At 40.2% G+C, this 20,924-nt stretch overlaps 1 protein-coding gene, 1 non-coding gene and 2 pseudogenes across 2 annotated transcripts in view; 1 reads left to right on the top strand and 3 right to left on the bottom strand.

Annotated features, from left to right (window-relative positions):
• LOC130222028 (NLR family CARD domain-containing protein 3-like) overlaps positions 1-20,924 on the bottom strand; it is a 503,712-nt gene that overhangs the window by 215,639 nt on the left and 267,149 nt on the right.
• Positions 2,340-6,740, bottom strand: LOC130222093 (gastrula zinc finger protein XlCGF57.1-like; annotated as a pseudogene).
• LOC130223990 (5S ribosomal RNA) lies at positions 12,286-12,404 on the top strand. The gene has a single exon (XR_008837094.1). It is a non-coding gene; the product is annotated as a 5S ribosomal RNA (ribosomal RNA).
• LOC130222147 (gastrula zinc finger protein XlCGF8.2DB-like) overlaps positions 17,231-20,924 on the bottom strand; it is a 245,622-nt pseudogene continuing 241,928 nt past the window's right edge.

Genomic DNA, 20,924 nt, shown 5'->3' with positions numbered 1-20,924 from the left:
GGCCATCTTACCATAGACCGCAGTGTGCTCCGACCACTACTTCAGTGGACACTGATCTAGACTGGCACTGGGCTCTACCTTGTACCTCTCCACAGTATTGTCTTCTGGTGTCTCCTCATCTGATTCTGAGTCTGATCCTATCAGTAGCAGGGCTGTTTTCTTCTTGGGTGGTTCAGGGTTCTCCTCCCCAAGTGGCTGCAGAGCAGGTTCTTCTCCCTTCACCAAATCTCTTAGCTTTGCCCACTCTGGCTCCCTCTCTGCTCTGGGCAAGCATTTGAGGGCCTTAAATCGTAGATCTAGCGCAGTCGCCACCTTTGATGAATAAAGAATAATAATTATTTATTGATTAAAATTTCACTTTCCAAATCCAGCCTCCATATTTCTTCATGACTAATTCATCTATTCGTAGACAGATCTACTGGCTTAACAGTCTATAGTGGTGAAACAATGCGGTTATCTTCTGGTCAGTCTGACATACATTAACCCATTCCAGGTTTATATTCTCCCTCCGCTGGTTGAGGTCCTTGGTGAAGGCAGCCTTGAATCACACAATACGAGCAGGCGATAATTTTTTTTATCGTGCGATAAGAGTCTTGCATTAACGCAGCCGTTATTAACGCTGATAACGGCCCAGCACTAATATATATAATAGGGCTGGGCCGTTATCAGCATTAATGGCTGCGTTAACGCAAGACTCTTATCGCACAATAAAAAAAATAATCGCCGTTAATCTATTCTCAAAGTTGGGTTCGGAGCTGGGTCTATTCTACGCGAGCTATGATGACTTTCACCTTGATAGTTTAGCGCGGATGTATACCTGACCGATGAGCCGTCTGACAAACAAGCGCCCTTCTGAATCAAATCAGCAGGATGCCTGACTTTAGCTGCAGTTCGTCAGTTTCACTTTAATTCATGAATATTTCATTCATACGCCGTGACAAACTGGGGTATTAGACGCAAATAAGGAGTAAGGACTGGTGAGAGTGTTGTAGAATGTAATAACGCTCGCCAAACCTAAAGAAAAAAAACTTCCGCATTTCGCGGTGTGTGTGTGCGCGTGTATGTGCGTGTTTTGTGTGTGTGTGTGGTCCTTTACTGACAGCCGCCTGTGTCTTGGATCTTGTCAGAAAATATGGCGAAAAGTCCTACATGACAGTAATAGTTTGATTGCAATGTTTACTTCAGTAATGCCACTAATATCTGCATACTCCACATGTCTTAATTCCATTTCTGTTTAGTTCAGTTATGACTTTAGTCGCATTAAGGTAGTCATAAATCTCTGTTTACATGGTATACTCTAAATCAGAGTATTGTTTTAATCATATTAAAATCGTATTAAAGTATTGTTGCCCATGTAAACATGCTCAATCCTTGACACACCATCAGGGCTCTGTGAACTTGGCATTGAGAAGCAGCATTTTCTGTATGTATGTACATCAAAAGCAAGTATGAAATCGCTGTTTGGAGCTTATGTAGGCCTACAGTTCAACATTCATGTTTAGCTGAATAAATAGTTAGTAAACACGAGTACATCTTATTGAACATCATTTATTTTCATCACCAATTATCATAGTAGAACAGTTTCTCAAGCAGTTTGTGATGCATTTTGGAAATAGGAGATGAGCCCCTGGTCTAATGCGCTGCCTGACTCGAGAAACCCATTCTCAAAGATTTATTATTTGGGTAGCAAACATATTCTGAATGCCTTCGGCAGAATTAAAATGAGCTATTTTAATCTACATTAATCTAGATTAAAAAAATTAATCTATGCCCACCTATAATATATATATATATATATATATATATATATATATATATATATATATATAAACCAATCAGAATGTTTAATTAAATAACTTGTTACTCTTAAATTATTTACCTTAACAACATAAACCTAAAACTATAACCTACACACACACCACTTACAGACAGCACACAATGTTATCTAGCAGTGCACATGATCAGTACAATATGTATTGCATATTAATAATAATTTGAATGAACAGATAGCTAAAGTCCTTCAGTAGTCTGTTGAGTATTGAAATTAGCATGTAAGCTAACAAATCACTAATGTTCTCATTCACAATAGCGACACTGGGTTTCCCATACACTGATTTATTTGTAGTAATGTGGGAGTTTTCACATGAACGTATCTTTAAAGGCAACCAGTTATCTACAGAAAGAAAACTTGTTTCTTTTCTCAAATTAGTCCATCAAATAAATATGTCGTGTTTTGTAACCAAAGTCTTCATTTCTTACCCACAACACATCAAGATTTGATCAAGTCAAAATCTCATAACCTGACACAAATCTGAAAGCTCATAATTCAATTCAATTCAATTCAATTCAATTCACCTTTATTTGTATAGCGCTTTTACAATGTAGATTGTGTCAAAGCAGCTTCACATAAAAAGTCATAGTATATTGGAAGTGTCAGTTCAGTTTTCAGTGTTTAAGTTCAGTTCAGTTTAACTCAGTTTAGTGTGGTTTAAAAGATTATAAGATCCTCGAGCCCTGGGCTCCCTCCCGTAAACAGGGTGAGAGGGGAATTTGAGCTCAGGTAGATCTCGATGAACTCTCCTGACTTGTTTCTGTTCTAATGACAAATATAGGAATTGCTAAAGGAGATATACGGCTTACTAAGAGCTCGACTATGGTGCCAATTTAGAATGTTCAGTTTACTTAGGTCGTGTGTTTTTGGACTGTGGGAGGAAACATGGAAATCTTGGGAAAACAAAAATAGTTTATAAATAAACTTCACGTGAATGAACAGCCAAATTACATGAAAAAGCAGCCGTTTTGAATATACCTGTGTTTGTGTGGACAAGGACTGATTTTTGAGGACGCTGCTCTCCATTGTGAAGCTTCATGTGAGTGCTGAGGCTTCTTTTACGGTTAAAGCCCTTTCCACACTCACTGCATCTAAAACGCTCTCCTGAGTGAGTCTTCATGTGTTGCCTAATGTAGTCTTTGCGTGTGAGACTCTTTCCACACAGATCACATGTGAACACTATGGTTCCATTGTGACCATTCATGTGGTTCATGAGGCTAGCTTTGGTTGTGAAGCTCTTTCCACACTGAGCACATGCAAGCTTCTCTCCGGTGTGACTTATCATGTGGTGTTTGAGTGCGCTTTTATATGTGAAACTTTTACCACACTCTGTGCATGTGTAAGGTTTCTCTCCAGTGTGTATCCTCATGTGGATCTCAAGGTCTTGTTTTTTACCAAAACTCTTTCCACATTGTTCGCAGGTGTAAGGTTTCTCCCTAGTGTGAACTCTCATGTGAACATCAAGGTTTGCCTTTTGTTTGAAACTCTTTCTACACTGTTTACAGCTGAAAGGCTTCTCTCCAGTGTGAATTCTCATGTGCAGTGCAAGGCTTCTTGGATTATAAAAGTGTTTTCCACACTGTTGGCATGTGTACTTCCTCTCCCCAGTGTGAATTCTCATGTGCATTGCAAAGTTTCCTGCATTATAGAAGCTTTTTCCACACTGTTGGCATGTGTACGGCCTCTCTCCAGTGTGAATTCTCATGTGGGTTTTAAAGCTTTGTTTTTGACTAAAACTCTTTCCACACTGTTCGCAGGTGTAAGGTTTCTCCCTAGTGTGAACTCTCATGTGGACTTTAAAGTTGCTATTTTGCTTAAAACTCTTTCCACACTGAGGGCAAGAGTAAGGCTTTTCTCCAGTATGAATTCTCATGTGCACTGACAAGTTTCCTGCATGATAGAAGCTTTTTCCACACTGTTGGCATGTGTACAGCCTCTCTCCAGTGTGAATTCTCATGTGGGCTTTAAAGCTTTGTTTTTGACCAAAACTCTTTCCACACTGTTCGCAGGTGTAAGGTTTCTCCATAGGATGAACTTTCATGTGAACATCAAGGTTCGACTTTTGACTGAAACTCTTTCTACACTGTTTACAGCTAAAATTACACCCAGATTTGGATTTCCGAGGTCTTCCGTGTGATGAAGTCTTCTTAGTCAGTGTAGGTTTTTCATCAGTCGTTATTTCTTGAGGTTTCTCAAACTGCTGTTTCTCCTCTATTTCATTCTGTTGATGAGTCTCTTCTTTTAGCACCATCAAGTCTAAAAAAAAGGTAAACTTTAGTATTAAGGCACAAAGCGACAAGCAAGAAATGGATGTTTTCACCCAAATATTAAAATGACCATTTACCAATACCATTTACTCTCAGTCATGTGGTTTTAAACATTTCCTTTATTGTGGAACACAGTAGGCCAGTAGCATTTTTTTTTAAATATCTTATTTTATGTTTAACAGAATCAAGAAACTCATAAAGGTTTAAAACAATATGCGGGAGAGTAAATGGTGAGGCTATTTTCATTTCTGCATCAACTATCTCTTTAAAGGGTTTCTATAATGAACCTTTTTTTTACAAGATGTAAGAGGTTTTGGCTCAAAATCAGATCATATACCTTGCTGAATATTTAACTTTGGGGGTCAGAGGAAAACCAAGCTTTTTTTCTGGCTGTGGCTTTAAATGCAAATAATCAAATGCACTCGCTCTAGATTACTCGTGTTGTGTTCCCTCTTGCTTGGAAGACCCAATTGAGACAAATCCTGCATGTATATAGTAAGTATGCATAATTCACACTTATATTTGTGAGTTTACTTTATTGTATATAATTTATGCAAATGCTTAATGCCATGTTTGCTGTAAACTGAAGTGATGAGGAGACGGCGAGATGACATACTTTGCTACTTGTTTTCATTTATTTGTACTTTTGTCTTTGTGCATGTCCTGAGGCTTAGCTGAAGACCTACATGATATTTTATACACCCAACAAGATGCAGAAATGCCATCTAAAAAGGTTTCCTGCTGTTTGTCCAATCAGGAACAGTGACAACATAAATATACAAATAATAATGTTAACCCGGGGTTTGTGAATGTGAAACGTCTGTTAATGAACACCCAGGATTATTTGTTAACCCCAGGTATAGCATGAGCAGTGTGGAACATGATTACAGATAACCCAGGATTTATCTCCAGAAAAACTTAAAACAAAATGTAAAAAAAAAAATAATTACATATACCTTAGGGACGGTACAGCAGAAAATATTGGAAAACTTTTCTCAAACCGCTATATACCTTAAAAACGGTTATCGTCCCATGCCTAAGAAGCATAACACTGTTTTTAGGATATAAAAATTTATTCCTTAAAAAAAGTCTCAAGCAAAAAGATTCCAATGGCGGCGCCTGCTGGTACGTGAAGAATATAGTCAATAGTGATGAACTTTACACTCAAATGTTTGCATATCATCAGCATGCTGTAATCCATTTCTTAAGCAGCAAAAGTCATTTAGACTAGTTTGTTGGCCAGTTGTAGTCAGTGCAATGCTAAACGTTATTGTTCCACTATAATGTTCATTTTGTTTCACGTCGCCCCACAACATCATCATATAGTTTAGAATTCTGTACAATGTTTTATAATAATTAATTATTTTAGTGTCCATTTCATTCAACATATTTAATATTGGGGGCATCCACGCTTTCTGACATACTTTAAACCAAGGTTTCTGCAGGTGTCCCCAAGTTCAATTTAAGACTTTAAGACATTTTTAAGACTATTATGACCGAATTTTTAGACTAATAAATGGATAAAGGCTAAGGAATTTTCAAATGGAAAAGATTTTTATTTGCCCAATCAAAAAATATAATTTAATTATACAATTATAAATGAATAAAAAATATATATATATATATTTTAGATATTTCTTAGCAAAAGATTTTAAATTGTGTGTAATAACAAGCAAGCTTTACTTGTATCCATACACTTTTTTCCTGAATAAACTTTCTTTAAAAAATAATAAAAAATGAACAAATGTTTTAAAAGTTTTAAAACTATAATAAACTAAATCTATGCACAACAATCTGTCCAGGTTGATGTCCTCAGCAGAAAATACATGGAGCACGTTTAAACAAATGTTATTGTAAGGAATATAAGTTAAAATGACCTTTTTGAATGAAAAGTTTAAAGTTTTATTAAGATGGATTGTTCATTATTGTATGGGTTTTGGACAGATTGTTTAAAAAAGATTTAAGACCTACAACACAATATTTCAGTAAATTTAAGACTTATTAAGGCCTAAAATTTAGATTTTGGAATTTAAGACATTTTAAGACCCTGCGGAAACCCTGTTTAAACACAATAGCCCTGGCAATTAGTTATTATAATAATGAGGTAATTCTAACTCAGATACTATCTGTGAGAACTAGTAACAACTACTAGAAACAAGTTTAAACCCATAAATAAGTTGGAATTGTGATCAACGTGACATATGTAAATGGAAAGTACTAAGCCAACGCTATCACTGTAATAGCAGATATAATTTATTGTTTTTATTTATTTTATATAGTGCCAGTGCTTAAGGACGCTTTACAAAGAGCAGGAGAACAAGAAAAGCAATAACCTTAAGAAGGTAGAGAAAATGGGAGACTAATAATACATAAAAGAATGACAAAAAACATGAGAACAAGTGACGAGAGAAACTCATTCCTGTCTTTCAATGAGTGCTTATGTGCATTTAGGAGAACTAGGCAGCACACTCAGTGCGGCAAGATGGATTTAATTTAGTATTCTTATTATTAAATTATATCTGAATGAGGATCAAATGACTGAGTTGGTCTTTGAGAATGAAAATTAACCTGTTTGTTCCTGCAGATCTTCATGTTTGACTCTGAATCTTCACATCTTCACTCTCCTCTTTAATAAACACCATCTTTATAACAGTGTGGAGGTCAGTCGCTTCAGCAGGAGTTTTTCTCTATGTTTGGACACTTTATCCTGTTTAAAATAAACAAAACAATAAAAATATCCTGTTTAAATAAATAAAACAATGAACAGAAACAAAATAACTTCTCTTCAACACTTGCTTCAGCAGTTTCTTTATATGAGTGTAATTAACAAAAAGAAATCAGGTAAAGGTTTCATTAAAACACTTATTACACACTTTTTTGTTACTTTATTCAAACAATAGCTCTCGGTTACTGAGAATAAAGAAGTACTACGTTGTATAAATGGGTTAAAATAATATTTCCAACAGCAAACTTTAATTAAATCGGTTTATATTTGTAAACGTTTTAAAACACAAACCTTTCTCCAGTTGAATCCCAGCGCTGAAGCGGCGCCGCCTGATTGTTTGGAAACAAGGACAAGGCTCTGTCAACCTGGAGTTCCGTCACCACACCTTCTGCTTTGTTTTATAGCAAGATGTTGTGTGGATGGGATGCTCTTACAGGATTCCTGACAGTCCTCCATTAGAACCCCTGAGATCCAGGGTCTCTTCTCTCCAAGAGGAGGTTAAAGCCATAGTTTCTTTTATTGCATGTTTATCAGAAGCACTTAGGTATTGCTACAGCTCAGAGACTTACAGTGGAAGAGATTACGCTGCAAGTTGGCTGGGTGACTTCTAAGTGGTAGGGACTGATTCCATTCGGGGAAAGTGGGTCAGTGACTTGGCTGGTTTAACTTTAGCAAGAGCTGTTGGTGCCCGGAGCAGAAACAGAAAAAAAAACAAAAAACAGGTAAACAATTGAGGGGACAAGGGCATTGTTACTCTTGGTGCTGTGTCAATGCAAGCTGAGCTGCGCTCGGCTCCTGGTGCTGCGCCTATTTTTAAATAGCCTAACTCTTGACGGCTGCTCTCGCTTACGGCCATACCACCCTGAGCACGCCCCCTTGAGTTTGACTGAGTCACTGCTTTCAAGGAAGTGTGAGGTGGCAGTAGGGAGAGAAAGGCTCTCTCATTTTGATTTTCTTATTGTTTTTTTCTTGATTTTGCTTAAAATAAGTTATATTAATTTTGTTTAGTTTTAGTTAAACCCCAGACAGTGTTATCTGTTTGGGGTTAAAACCTTTTGAAAGAATGGACACCTTTGACAAGGAACAGGAACTGAATATCGACTATGGCAGCACGGACAAAGCTACTCCTGAAGATAGCAATTCAGGAGATTCAAACAAGGACATTGACAATAATGACACATGGGCAACTGTTGTGGCAAGAAGGAGGAAAAACAGATCAGACACAAGTAGAGGAGGAAGTGGAGAAATACAACAAACAAAAGGTAAAGCAATTGCTGAACGTTTGGAAAACACCCAACAAACAAGTCAAAGAAATGAGATGATAAACAAACTGAAAAGTCAAGCAAGATTTCAGAGACAATATAAAAAAGAAACAACTTTGACAATGACTGTGAAAGATCCTGAAAATATCACAGTAGTTATGATTATAAAGGCTGTGGAAGGAAAGACGGAGTTGGAAAATTGTTTGGACTGAGAAAAAATCTAATTTGACTATGAACTAACTATGGAAAATGAAACAGACTGTGATCATTTAATGGATGGACTCATGATTAACCAACAATTCTGTGAAATATCAAAACTCTGCGCAACTGAGAGAATGGTTTCTTTTTTAAATTTACCCAACTATATTCAAGATAGTGAAATCATCCAAAAGCTTGTGGACTGGGGAGTTTCTCCAATTCTCCCACTAAGAAGAAGTATCATCCAGGAACAACTGTGGCTGACGGAACAAGGTTCATCAGGGTGAAATTTCCGAAAGAAGTCACATACTCTTCCTTACAACTGTCAAATTTGATACAGAGGAAGGACCAAAATATTTTAGAGTGTGATACATGATCAGCAGATAAAAACATGCAGATTATGTGGAAGCACTGAACATGAAAAAAAAGACTGCCCACAATTTGTGTGTAGAGAATGTCTGGAGCAGGGGCATTTTGCGCGGGACTGTAAAGCCCCACGGTGCCAAGGCTGCAAAAAGACAACATTGTGGTGCAGATGTGAATCGGATGAGGAAGAGACTGGAGTGATGGAACTGCATAAACCAACGGAGAAATCAAGCGATGAAGAAAGAGAGGATGAAGAACAGGAATTAACACTGGATGGTTTGAATGAACAAGAAGAGGAGCAGGCAATGAGTGAAGAGGATGAAGGAGATACAGTAGAGACTGAGGCACAACATCTAATGAAAGACGATGGACAGGACATGGAAAAAGAACAAGGAGCAGCGGGTGAAAATACAGAAAGCAGAATTGATGAAGAGGTAAGCGATGATGATAATGATGAAATAAATATTGGGACTAAAGACAGAACAATAGACAGCATAAACAGAAGACGCAGAAAAACTGTACAAATAAATATTCAGCAAGTGCTTAAGAAACAGAAATTACGAAAAGAAGCAAAAGCAAAACTAAAAACTGACAGAACTGATCTAAGATTTTAGATAAAGAAGACTACAATGATTGATGGTTTGTTTAATTTGGATTTTCTTTTGTTTGGATGGCTTGTTTTCTTTTATATTTCTAATGAACAACTTATGTTTGGTTTCAATTAATGTAAGAGGGCTGTCATCTAAAGTGAAGTTTGAAAATGTAATTGCTTTAACAGAAAAATGTGATATAATATGTATACAAGAGACTGGATGGAATGAAACGATTATTAATGAGTTTAAAAAATGTTGGGATGGGGAAATATTGTATAATAATGACCCAAATAAGAAAAAAGGCATGGCAATATTAATTAGAAGAGGAATAGGATGCTCATTTGATGTTTTATTTAAAGATAACTATGGAAGGATCTTAACTATTAAAATTATAAATAAGGGTGAAGAAATAACAATATGTAACATCCATGCTCCAAATCAAGACCTGGAAAGAGTTACTTTTTTAAGGACCTAAGTGTTTTAATGAGTGGATGGAATAATGTTATTGTCTTAGGAGATTTTAATACTGTTTTAGAAAGGATAGATGTAGATGATTATATGGTTTATAGAGCAGATGTTGGAAGAAAAGAACTGAAATACATGATTGAAAAACATAAATATGTAGATGTATGGAGAGAGAGAAATAGAGTCAAAAGAGAATACTCAAGAAGGCAGTGGGTGAATACAGTTTTAAAACAAAGTAGATTAGACTATGTTTTATGTACAAGAAGATTAGAATCTTTTATTTCAAAGATTTTTTACAAGATTTTTAGCTGTAGTGACCATGATTTTTTGTATGTAATGATGGATTTCAGTGGAGTTGAAAGAGGACCAGGTGTATGGGTGTTTAATACAGAGCTATTAAAGAATGATTTTTATAAAATTGAAATGGAAAATATTATTATTAATAGTGTAAATGATGAGTTATATGATGAAGAAATAAGTGTGTGGATGGGACAATGTCAAATTAGAGGCCAAAAGATTTCAATAGAATGTTCAAAGAAAATGCAGAAAGCTAATCGAGCTAAAGAAAGACAATTAAACAAAGAATGGGAGAATGAAATGGAAAAGATAACAGAAGGAAATATGGATATTAAGAGAATAGTGATATTATAAGAGAAACTGAAAAAAGTAGAAGAGGAAAAATGTATGGGAGCGAGAATAAGAAGCAAGATGAAAAATACAGTGGAAGGAGAAAGAAGTACAAAGTTCTTTTATGATTTAGAAAAAACACGACAAAAAGCCGATTTGATAAAGAATGTCTCAATAAAAGGGAAAAATGTCAAAGATAAAGAAAGTATTTTAAGAACAGTTAAAGATTTCTATGGAATTTTGTTTAAGGGAGAAGGAGTTCATGAAGAAGATAAGGATTTTTTATTGAATCAAATAAAGGTTAAAGTAAGTGAAGAGGATAAAGAACGGTGTGATAGTGATATAACTGAAGATGAGATAAATGAAGCTATAACACAATTAAGCAATGGGAAAAGCCCTGGTTTAGATGGTTTGTCATCCGAATTTTATAAGACTTTTAAAGATGTTTTAATTCCAATTTTAAAAGATCTTTTTACTGCTATTTTTAAAAAAGGAGAGTTGAGTGAGAGAATGAAGAAAGGAATGATTAAAATAATTTATAAAAATAAAGGTGATAAAGATGATTTGCAAAATTATAGACCTTTAAGTATGCTTAATACAGATTATAAAATATTAGCAAAGATTTTAGCAAACAGACTTAAAAAGGTAGTTCCCACTCTTATCACAACTAATCAAGCTTATGGTGTAATAGGCAGAGATATAGCAGACACAATAACAAGTATAAGAGATTTAATCTGGTACATAAAAGAAAAAAAAGATGAAGGATTTTTATTCAGCATAGATCTAGAGAAAGCTTTTGATAGAGTTGAGCACAGCTATTTATTTGACTTAATCCAGAAATTTGGCTTTGGTGAGAATTTCATTAAGTGGATCAAATGTTTTTATACAGATATTTTTAGTTGTTTTAAAATAAATGGATTTTTAACAGACTACATTGAGATTTCCAGATCTATAAGACAAGGATGTCCTTTGTCAGCTTTATTATACACACTAGTTGCTGAACCATTAGGCTTAGCTATAAATGGAGAAAAGGAAATTAAAGGGTTTATGATAGAAACCAATAGAACAGAACAGAAGATTTTTCAGTATGCTGATGATACCACTCTATTTTTAAAAGATTTTAAAAGTGTTGGGAAAGCTATGGAAATATTTGATAAATATTGTCGAGGATCGGGAGCAAAAGTAAATAAAGAAAAAACGGAATACATTAAGATGGGAAAAGCAGAAGCTCCACAAGGAAATTGGGAATTTAAAGAACAAAACAATTACATAAAGATATTAGGCATTACGCTGGGATATGATGAAATCAAAACTAGAGAAATAATTTGGGATAAACTCATGAATAAAATGGAAAAAAGATTATGTTTTTGGAAGCAGAGAGTATTGTTTTTAAAAGGGAAAGTACTGGTATTAAATTCTCTTTTTCTATCTAAGATGTGGTATGTTTTAAGTGTTGTTAGTCTACCTACGTGGGTGTATAAGAGAATAAAAACTATGATTTTAAAGTTTTTATGGGATGATAAACCATCTAAAATTGCATATAACACTATCATTGGAAAGGTGGATGAGGGAGGATTAGGACTTATAGATCCATGGATAAGAATGAAAAGTATGAGAATTAAAACATTAAAGAAGTTTTTAAATGAAGACAATATTCCTTGGAAAAGCATCATGAGTTATTTTATTAATAAATGTGGACAAATAGGAGATGATTTCTTATGGATGGCATTTATAGTCCGCATGATAGAAAATATTCCTGAGTTTTATAAAGAGTTGTTGAGAACATGGAAATGTTTTTATGATAACATACAAACTGAGATTGAAGGGAGAAAACTTTAGGTAACAAAGCAGGGCATTGTTTCTGTCGGTGCGGTGTCAACGCAAGCTAAGCTGCGCTCGGCTCCTGGTGCTGTGCCTATTTTTAAATAGCCAACTCTTGACGGCTGCTCTCGCTTGTGGCCATACCACCCTGGCAATACCTGATCTCATCTAAACTCGGAAGCTAAGCAGGGTTGGGCCTGGTTAGTACTTAGATGGGAGACCGCCTGGGAATACCAGGTGCTGTAAGTTTTTTGAATTCCTTCATTTGGCAGCTAATACACTTCCCCGTGTCACAGCTCTGATGCTGGTGTCTTTTCTCGCATTCATTTTATTTGGGAGGGGTGGGCTGTTTGAGCTGACAGCTTGACCAAAGACCCCCTGCTTCAATTTCCCATAGAACCAAGGACGCACGGCCAGAGGCACGCGGGAAATGGACGCACCAGTTTGGGCTGACAGCTTGGCCAAAGACCCCCTGCTTCACTTTCCCATAGAGCCAAGGACACGCTGCCAAGGGCCCACGGGAATGGACTCACCAGTTCGGGCAAACGGCTTGGCCATAGACCCCTGCTTCTTTCCCATTGAGCCAGAAGGCTTGGCCAGAGGCACGTGGGAAACGGACGCACCAGTTTGGGCTGACAGCTTGGCCAAAGACCCCCTGCTTCACTTTCCCATAGAACCAAGGACGCGCGGCCAAGGGCCCGCGGGATCAAAACAACCTCTGTTTTGATACAGCACTTCCCTTCTGCCGTCCACCGTAACAGATAAAGAGCTGTTCACATGATCTTACATTTTGCGTTCATTCCACGTAAAGGCGTAAATCGCGAACGGGACAAAGCAGTGAGTGGGCTGGGCCTGCCTCCTCCACAGGCACATAGCCAGGTCGGGGTCTCAGGACAACGTGAAAGTAACCCAGCCCGAATTCAAGGCACGATTCACTGACTGAAAATGCCTCCAGAACCCCAACTCTCTTGAATGATGCCAATGCGATCAGCAAAGCTGTCTTTAATGACAGAGTTTTAAGTGATACAGAATTGAGTGGCTCAAACGGATCTCTCTGCAGACCCACCAGGACTATGGAGAGATCCCAAGAGAGCATGAGAGGGGGGCGGGAAGGATTTAATCGCCGCGCGCCTCTGTGGAATCGGATGATTAGATCATGCTTCCCGAGCGTGTTGCCATCCACCTCGTCATGATGAGCGGAGATCGCAACCACGTAAACCTTCAGTGTGGAGGGTGACAGCCTACACTCCAGCTTATCCTGAAGGAAGGATAATACAATGCAAATCTGGCAAGTTCAGGGGTCTTCTTGGCGAGAAGCGCACCACTCAGAGAATAGACTCCACTTCAGGGCGTAGGTATGCCTCATAGAGGGTGCTCTAGCCTGAGTGATGGTGTTAAGTACCTTGGGCAGTAAATCCCCTAAGTTCTCTGCGCTCTGTCTATGGACCACACGTGGAGATTCCAGAGATCTGGCCGTGGGTGCCAGATGGTGCCCCCTCCCTGAGAGAGGAGGTCCTCCCGTAGGGGAATGCGCCAAGGAGGGGATGGTCCGGTTGGGCCAGAGGGGCGCAACAAACAAGACCTGCTCCTCGTCCTCCATGACTTTGCACAAAGTTTGTGCGATTAGGCTCACTGGGGAAAACGCATATTTTCACGTGCCCGATGTCCAGCTGTGAGCCAGTGCATCCGTGCCGAGGGGGGCCTCACTCAGGGAATAAAACAGCTGGCTATGTGCGTTCTCGGTGGAAGCAAACAGATCAATCTGGGCTTCCCCGAAGCGCACCTATATCAGCTGGACAGAATTGGGGTGGATTCTCCACTCTTCTCGGGACAGTAGCTGCTGTGAGAGCGCATCGGCTGCACGATTGAGCTTGCCCGGAATGTGATTGGCACGCAGTGATTTCAGCCGCGTATGACTCCAAAGGAGGAGACGGCGAGCGAGCTGAGACATGCTGCGAATGCGTATACCCCCCATACAGTTGATATAAGCCACCGTCGCCATGCTGTCCATCCTGAACAGCACGTGTTTCTGCTCCAGCACCGGAAAAAAGCAGCGGAGAGCCAGATACACTGCCAACAGCTCCAGACAGTTGATATGCCAATGCAGGTGGGGTCCGGACCACGAACCAGTGGCTGCATGCTCGTTGCACACGGCCCTCCAGCTCGTGCTGGATGCATCTGTCATTACGACAAATTGCCTGGATACTAGCCCTAGGGGCACTCCGGCCCCTAGAAAAGCCATATGTGGGACTCGATCGCGAAACCAACGTTGAAGTGGTGCCATATGAAGCAAACCGAGTGGCGTGACCACGGATGCCATATGCCCCAGGAGCCTCTGAAAACTTTTCAGTTGGACCACTATCTTCCTGTGGAGCTCATTTACACAGGAAAGCATTAGCCTGGTGCGCTATTCGGAGGGACCTGCTCGATTGCATCCTTCGCCAGGAGGACAGCAATCTCCTCTCGCAAGACAGGGGTATTCTCGGGAATAACCCTCATAAAAAGGACACCCGTGAACTTGGGAGGGCGAATAGCGAACTGAATCCCATAGCCGAGTCTGACCGTCCGTATGAGCCACTGTGACGCACTGGGCAGTGCTAACCAGACCAGCAGAGCGCGCGCTAATGGCACCATCGGAGCGATCGCTGACGTGCCAGCGGAGGGGCAGTTCGGAATGGGAGTGCTCATCCTGGGAAGCGATGCGTCCACGCGGAAGAGCTGAAAATAAGAGAATTTCTCGTACCTTCCTCCCTGGATCCCACGGTGAGGCCAGAGTGAAAGAAAGGAGTCCGTTCTGCTGCACTGTGAGGGCCTGAGGCGAAGGGTCCCGGTGCTGCGAGCTGGAGATAATCGCAGAATTCCCTCCTGCATCTCAGCCAGCTTCTCGGCTTGGTAGCGTTGATAGGTGGCCATAGCGTGCAGAGCGGAGGCGGCCTGGCCCGCAGCAGTGTAGGCTCTGGCTGTGAGAGACTCAGCTAACCTGCACGCTTTGGAAGGGAGTTTGGGCGAATCTCTCCGAGTGGAGCGGCTCTGCGGACAGAGATTGTCCGCGATAGCACGCTCCACCTGAGGAATCGCCTCATATCCCCTGGCCGCTCCATCATCGAGGGAGGTGAGAGCGGGAGCACACGAGGACTGAGCAGAAAAAGGTGCCCTCCATGCCAGCGTGAGCTCTCTGTGTACCTCTGGGAAGAAGGGGACGGGGGGTCTAGAAGGCTTCGCCGCCTTCTTCGCCCCCACGTAGCACCCGTCTAAGCAGTCCGGCCACGGTTCTGGGGGACAAGCCATCTCCAGTCCCACGGCCGAAGCAGCCCCGGATAACACGCCTAACATGTCCGATTCCAGATCCGAAACCACACTGACAACCGTGGAGGGTGGCAGGGGGTCCGGATCTTCATCGAAGCATGTCAACCCACCCTCCAATGCAGCGATGGACATCAGGTCCCCGGTGTCATTTAATGAAAGCGCAGCCAACCCAGAGGATGGACCAGCGCTTGTACTTGAAGCAGAGACTCATGCCTGTCATCCGGGGCAAGGAAACCACCGCATCCAGAAACGCACAGTCGAGACGACATCTTTAAAAACACGCGCTACATGACCGTGTGCTCTCTTAGGGAATTCTGCTCTTTGTAAAAACTGCTCTTTTAGATCACCAGCGAAACGCCAAAGGGACGGGAAACCCAGCTCGACTGCCGCTAAAACATCTCTCCCCACACTGGTGAACGGAATGCTTCCTTCAGCATTGGAAGTCAGCTCAGCAGAAGGGTTCTTCAGTCTCAGATCGGTTCTGAAGCAACAATTCTGATGAGCTGGCTTCAGCAGCTGACTGATATAGCCCTAATTGGCTCATCAGTTTCAGCTGTGGAGCTAAGCTCCGCCAATTCAATTGGCATTTCATTGGCCCGTTCTTTAGAAGTGATTGGTCGTCTATAGCACTCCCAAAGTCTGTTTATACAGACACACGTAGAAGTTCCCTTATGAAGAGGAACAGCACCTCTAAGTCAGAAACTAAAGTGCTTGACTGGAAAATGGTGGCCAACTCCAGTTTGGAGGTGAGTTCTTACCCCAAATGGACTTCAAGTATCTTTTTTTACATGAGGAATGGAATGTGAGATTTAAAGATGAATCAGTGCAGCGGCAGCAGTCTGTTGTGGTGAAGGAGCTGAGACGAAAGGTAATGTTTTCAATTTACCGCTCAATCTAGGTTCCTGCTCTCACAACACTTGTAGCTAGCCTACACCAACTTTTATATACCCATTGATGAGTAATGCAGGCATCCAATCAGGATTTACCACATACTCCAATCTGGAGTCTTAGGATCATCACAGTGAATTAATATTGTACAACTGCCAGATATTTGGCGTGCTAAATATCTGGAGCTGTCGGCTCTTCAAAACATGCTGTGTGAAATGAGTTTTGACTGAAAATAACATTGGCGATTGCCTACAGCCAATGAGAGAGCAGCATTAACTTGTGTGTAATTGCAGGCCAGCGGGAAGAGTCGGGAGAAGGTAAAAAATGAAAAAATAAAAAAATTTGCTCATTTTTTGTTTATTTGGACCAAAGAAATTGAGGTTTGACAGGAGCACCCATGTCTGTTTGACGTTTCATACAGAAAGTTAAAGAAAGTTGAGGAGAAATTGCTGATTCCCTTCAAACCCAGGTGAGCAAATCTGTACATTTTCTACACCATTAAAGGCTTTTTTCGCGTTATGTAGTTAATAACAAAAGATATACTACGTGTTTTCGGCTGTGAGACGTAGTTTGGACGAAGTTGTCAGCGATTCTTTCTATTCATTCTTTCTATTCTGATCCATCTTGCAGTGTAAACAAAGCAGTGACAAAACGCTAGGTCAGATAGTCATGCAGTGTGAAAACATCTGTGACACGACTACTTTGAAAATCATGCAGTCTGAACTCTGCATTGTTTTTTGTTTGTTGTCTGTTAGACCCATGTGACGTGTACTGCCTAAACTTGGCCAGGACACTCTTGTAAAAGATATTTAAAACCAATGTATCTTTCCTGGTAAAAAAATGGTTATAATAATACTAATAATTATTATTATTATTAGTATTATTATTATTATTGCGTTTATGCTAAACGCGAGGAGTGCAACACATCATTGCAGTGTAGGAGTGTTGGAAAACAGTATACCATCACTCAGCCTTTCCAAACATTATTCAGACGTGAAACGTCCTGTGCACATGAGAAAATGTTTTGCTGCATACATGTCATGTGTGCAACTTTTTGTCCATGTGTTTCTTAAGCTGCGCCGAATGAGCGAAACTCTGTAGACACTGATCAGATCTGTACGGTTTCTCCAGTGTGAATCCTCTTTTGTGTTTTCAGAAGTGTTAACTGATTAAACCTCATCACAGTGTGTACATTTGTCTGGTCTCTCCCGTGTGAATCGTCTGGTGCAGTTAAAATTTTGGAGCTGTAATAAAAGTCTTCTCACACTTAAAGCACATATACTCTTTCACACCAGTGTGGATCTTGTGTTCATTAAGGTTTGCAGATCGGTTGAAACTCTTTCCACACTAAGTGCATGTGAATGGTTTCTGTCCAGTGTGGGTATTCATGTGTTTATTAAGGTCTGATGATTTGCTGAAACTCTTCCCACATTGAGTGCATGTGAATGGTTTCTCCCCAGTGTGGATCCGCATGTGTTGATTAAGGGATGATAATTGGCTGAAACTCTTCCCACACTGAGTGCATGTGAATGGTTTTTCTCCAGTGTGGATCCGCATGTGTTGATTAAGGGATGATGATTGGCTGAAACTCTTCCCACACTGAGTGCATGTGAATGGTTTCTCTCCAGTGTGGATCCTCATGTGTTTATTAAGGTGTGATGAGCAGTTAAAACTCCTCCCACACTGAGTGCATGCGAATGGTTTCTCTCCAGTGTGGATCCTCATGTGTTGATTAAGGGACGATGCTTGGTTAAAACTCTTCCCACACTGAGTGCATGTGAATGGTTTCTCTCCAGTGTGGATCCTCATGTGTAGATTAAGGTATGATGAGCAACTGAAACTCTTCCCACACTGAGTACATGTGAATGGTTTCTCTCCAGTGTGGATCCTCATGTGTTTATTGAGGTGTGATGAGCAGTTAAAACTCCTCCCACACTGAGTGCATGTGAATGGTTTCTCTCCAGTGTGGTTCATCATGTGAATCTTAAGTTTGCTTTTGCTTGCCAAACTCTTTCCACACTGAGTGCAGTTGAAATGATTTTCGTCTCTCCTTTTCAAACTACCATCAGTCTGTAAATGAGTTTTTTCGTCAATTTTGACATAATGTTCCTCCTCTTTACTCCCCTCATTCTCTTCAATTAGGTCTGAAATATAAAAAAAACATTAGTTTTCATTAAGTATTAAAAACTCTCATCAAAAGCTGAAAAGACACTGGATACATTGGCTACACGCTGTAATTTTGATGCACATTAAATGTAAAATAAAACAGATCATACTTTGTTCGGTCCATTAATGTGTACACATTTAAGCAGATTCAATTCAATTCACCTTTCAAGAGTTCACACTTAGCTGATGATTCATTATAAGCAAGTTTGGCATGCTGTCCCGGGAGAGAGCCCAGAGCTCAAAAGATACTTTAGCCCTGGGCTTACTCCCGTTTGCAGGGCGAGAGGGGAGCTCTGAGCTCAGGTAGGTCTCGAGAACTCCCCAAAATTCTCTGCTCGGGACAGCAGCCGCGTATTTGAAGAACCCCCAAAAGGCAATGAAGAGCAATGCAATACCTGGCTGCTGGGTATAAAAAGGTGTTAAAAATTGTGCTAGAAAATTTTGTACGAGCAAAAACGGGACCGGTGCGGGTGTAAATGGTGAGATAAGAGTGGTCAGTGCTACCGGAGTGGTGTACTGGCTGACGGAATATGTACAACTATGTGTGCTCCCAGGGCAGTGTTAATTGCATGGACCGGGCGGGAGAGTGAGGTAAATGTAATGATTTGAAGCATATATGCGTGAGCTCTGTTAGACAGGCTTACTATGGCAGTGGTGAAATGTAGCTATAGAGTTCAGCAGAGTGTCTCTGCTGCTGCACACATGCGATGAGTGTCAGTATCATGAAATTATTAAAGGGTACCTATGCATCCACAGAGGCGTTTAAACTACTGTGGCAGAGCAGAGTATCAGTATAAAAATTTGGAAGTGTAACAAAGCTCAGGCAGAGCATCACTGCTGCGGCAGTGGTGCAGAGGGGAATGCGGAGCGTCTCTGTGCAGAGGTGCGATGAAAGTCAATATTAAAAGGTAAAAATACACTTTTGCAGAAGCGTTTTAACTGCTTTGGCAGTGATGGGGGTGTGTCAGTAGTGGTATGGATGAATGATAGTGGACATGAGCTCAGGCAGAGCGTCTCTGCTGCTGCAGAGGTGCAATGGAAGTCAATATTGGAAGAGAAATACACCTTCGCAGAGACATTTTAAGTTCCGTGGCAGTTCTGGGGAGTGTATCAATAGTGAATGGCTAAATGGAAGTGTATATGAGCTTAGCAGAGCATCACTGCTGCAGCAGTGGTAGTGTAGAGGGAAATGAAGCTCAGCGGAGCATCTCTGTGACTGCAGAGGTGTTATGAAAGTCAGTAATAGAAGAAAAGTATGCCTCTGGAGAGACATTTTAACTGCTGTGGCAGTGCTGGGGAGTGTGTCAGTAGTAAATGATTAAATTGAAGTGTATGTGAACTCAAGCAGAGTGTTACTGTTGCGGCTGCGTTGCAGAGGGGAAATGAGGCTCAGTAGAGTGACTGCGGCAGAGGTGCATTGGTAGTCAATGTCTAGAGTGTTATGTGTGCTCTTACAGAAATGTTATGATGGAAGTGGATAGGAGCTCAGCTAGACTGACACTATTGCTGCAGTGGTGCGATGAGTGAGTGAAAATCAGCAGATTAGAGAGTATATATGTATATATATATATATATATATATATATATATATATATATATATATATATATATATATATATATGTGTGTGTGTGTGTGTGTGTGTGTGTGTGTGTGTGTGTGTGTGTTATTTTGGCAGCTGGGGTGCCGGAAAAAAAAAAGTAAAATAATAGATGGTAAATTACAAAAATTTACAGAAATTTAAAATCAAGGAAATATCTGTAATTTAATGTCTGTTATTTTATGGTAATTATCTGATAAATAAAATAAAAACCACGCTTACTGGGCAAACGAGACAGGTTCCGAAACAAACGTCTGGGTGTGAAAGCACCCTGTATTAGCACCCAATTGACAAACAGTAGCAGCCAAATTATACTTTAGTGACAAGGCAGCACTGGCCCGATCGGGCCAGTAACCATTCTCTATATTGTCCCGAGCGTTTCGCACGCTGGCCCCAGGTCCTTATTGTCGAGCCCTGGAAGGGCATCCGCTGTTTAAAACATATGCTGGATAAGTTTGTGGTTCATTCTGCTGTGGTGATGAATAAAGGGACTAAGCTGAAGGAAAATGAATGAATGAACTTATGCAAATTCTTAATGCCATGTTGTCTGTAAACTGGAGTGAAGAGGAGATACCAAGATTACATACTTTGCTTCTTGTTTTCATTCATTTGTACTTTTGTCTTTGTTTTCTTGCCTTTGTGCATGTCCTGAGGCTTAGATGAAGACCTATGTGGTGACATTTTATATACCCGACAAGATGCAGAAAAGCTATCTAAAAAGGTTACCTGTCCAATCAGGGACAGTGACAACGTAAATATACAAATAATAATGTTAACCCGGGGTTAGGGAATGTGAACCGTCTGTTAATGA

The sequence above is a fragment of the Danio aesculapii genome, chromosome 4, assembly GCF_903798145.1.
Source record: "Danio aesculapii chromosome 4, fDanAes4.1, whole genome shotgun sequence".
NCBI lineage: Eukaryota > Metazoa > Chordata > Actinopteri > Cypriniformes > Danionidae > Danio > Danio aesculapii.
This window is presented reverse-complemented; position numbering and strand designations above follow the sequence as displayed.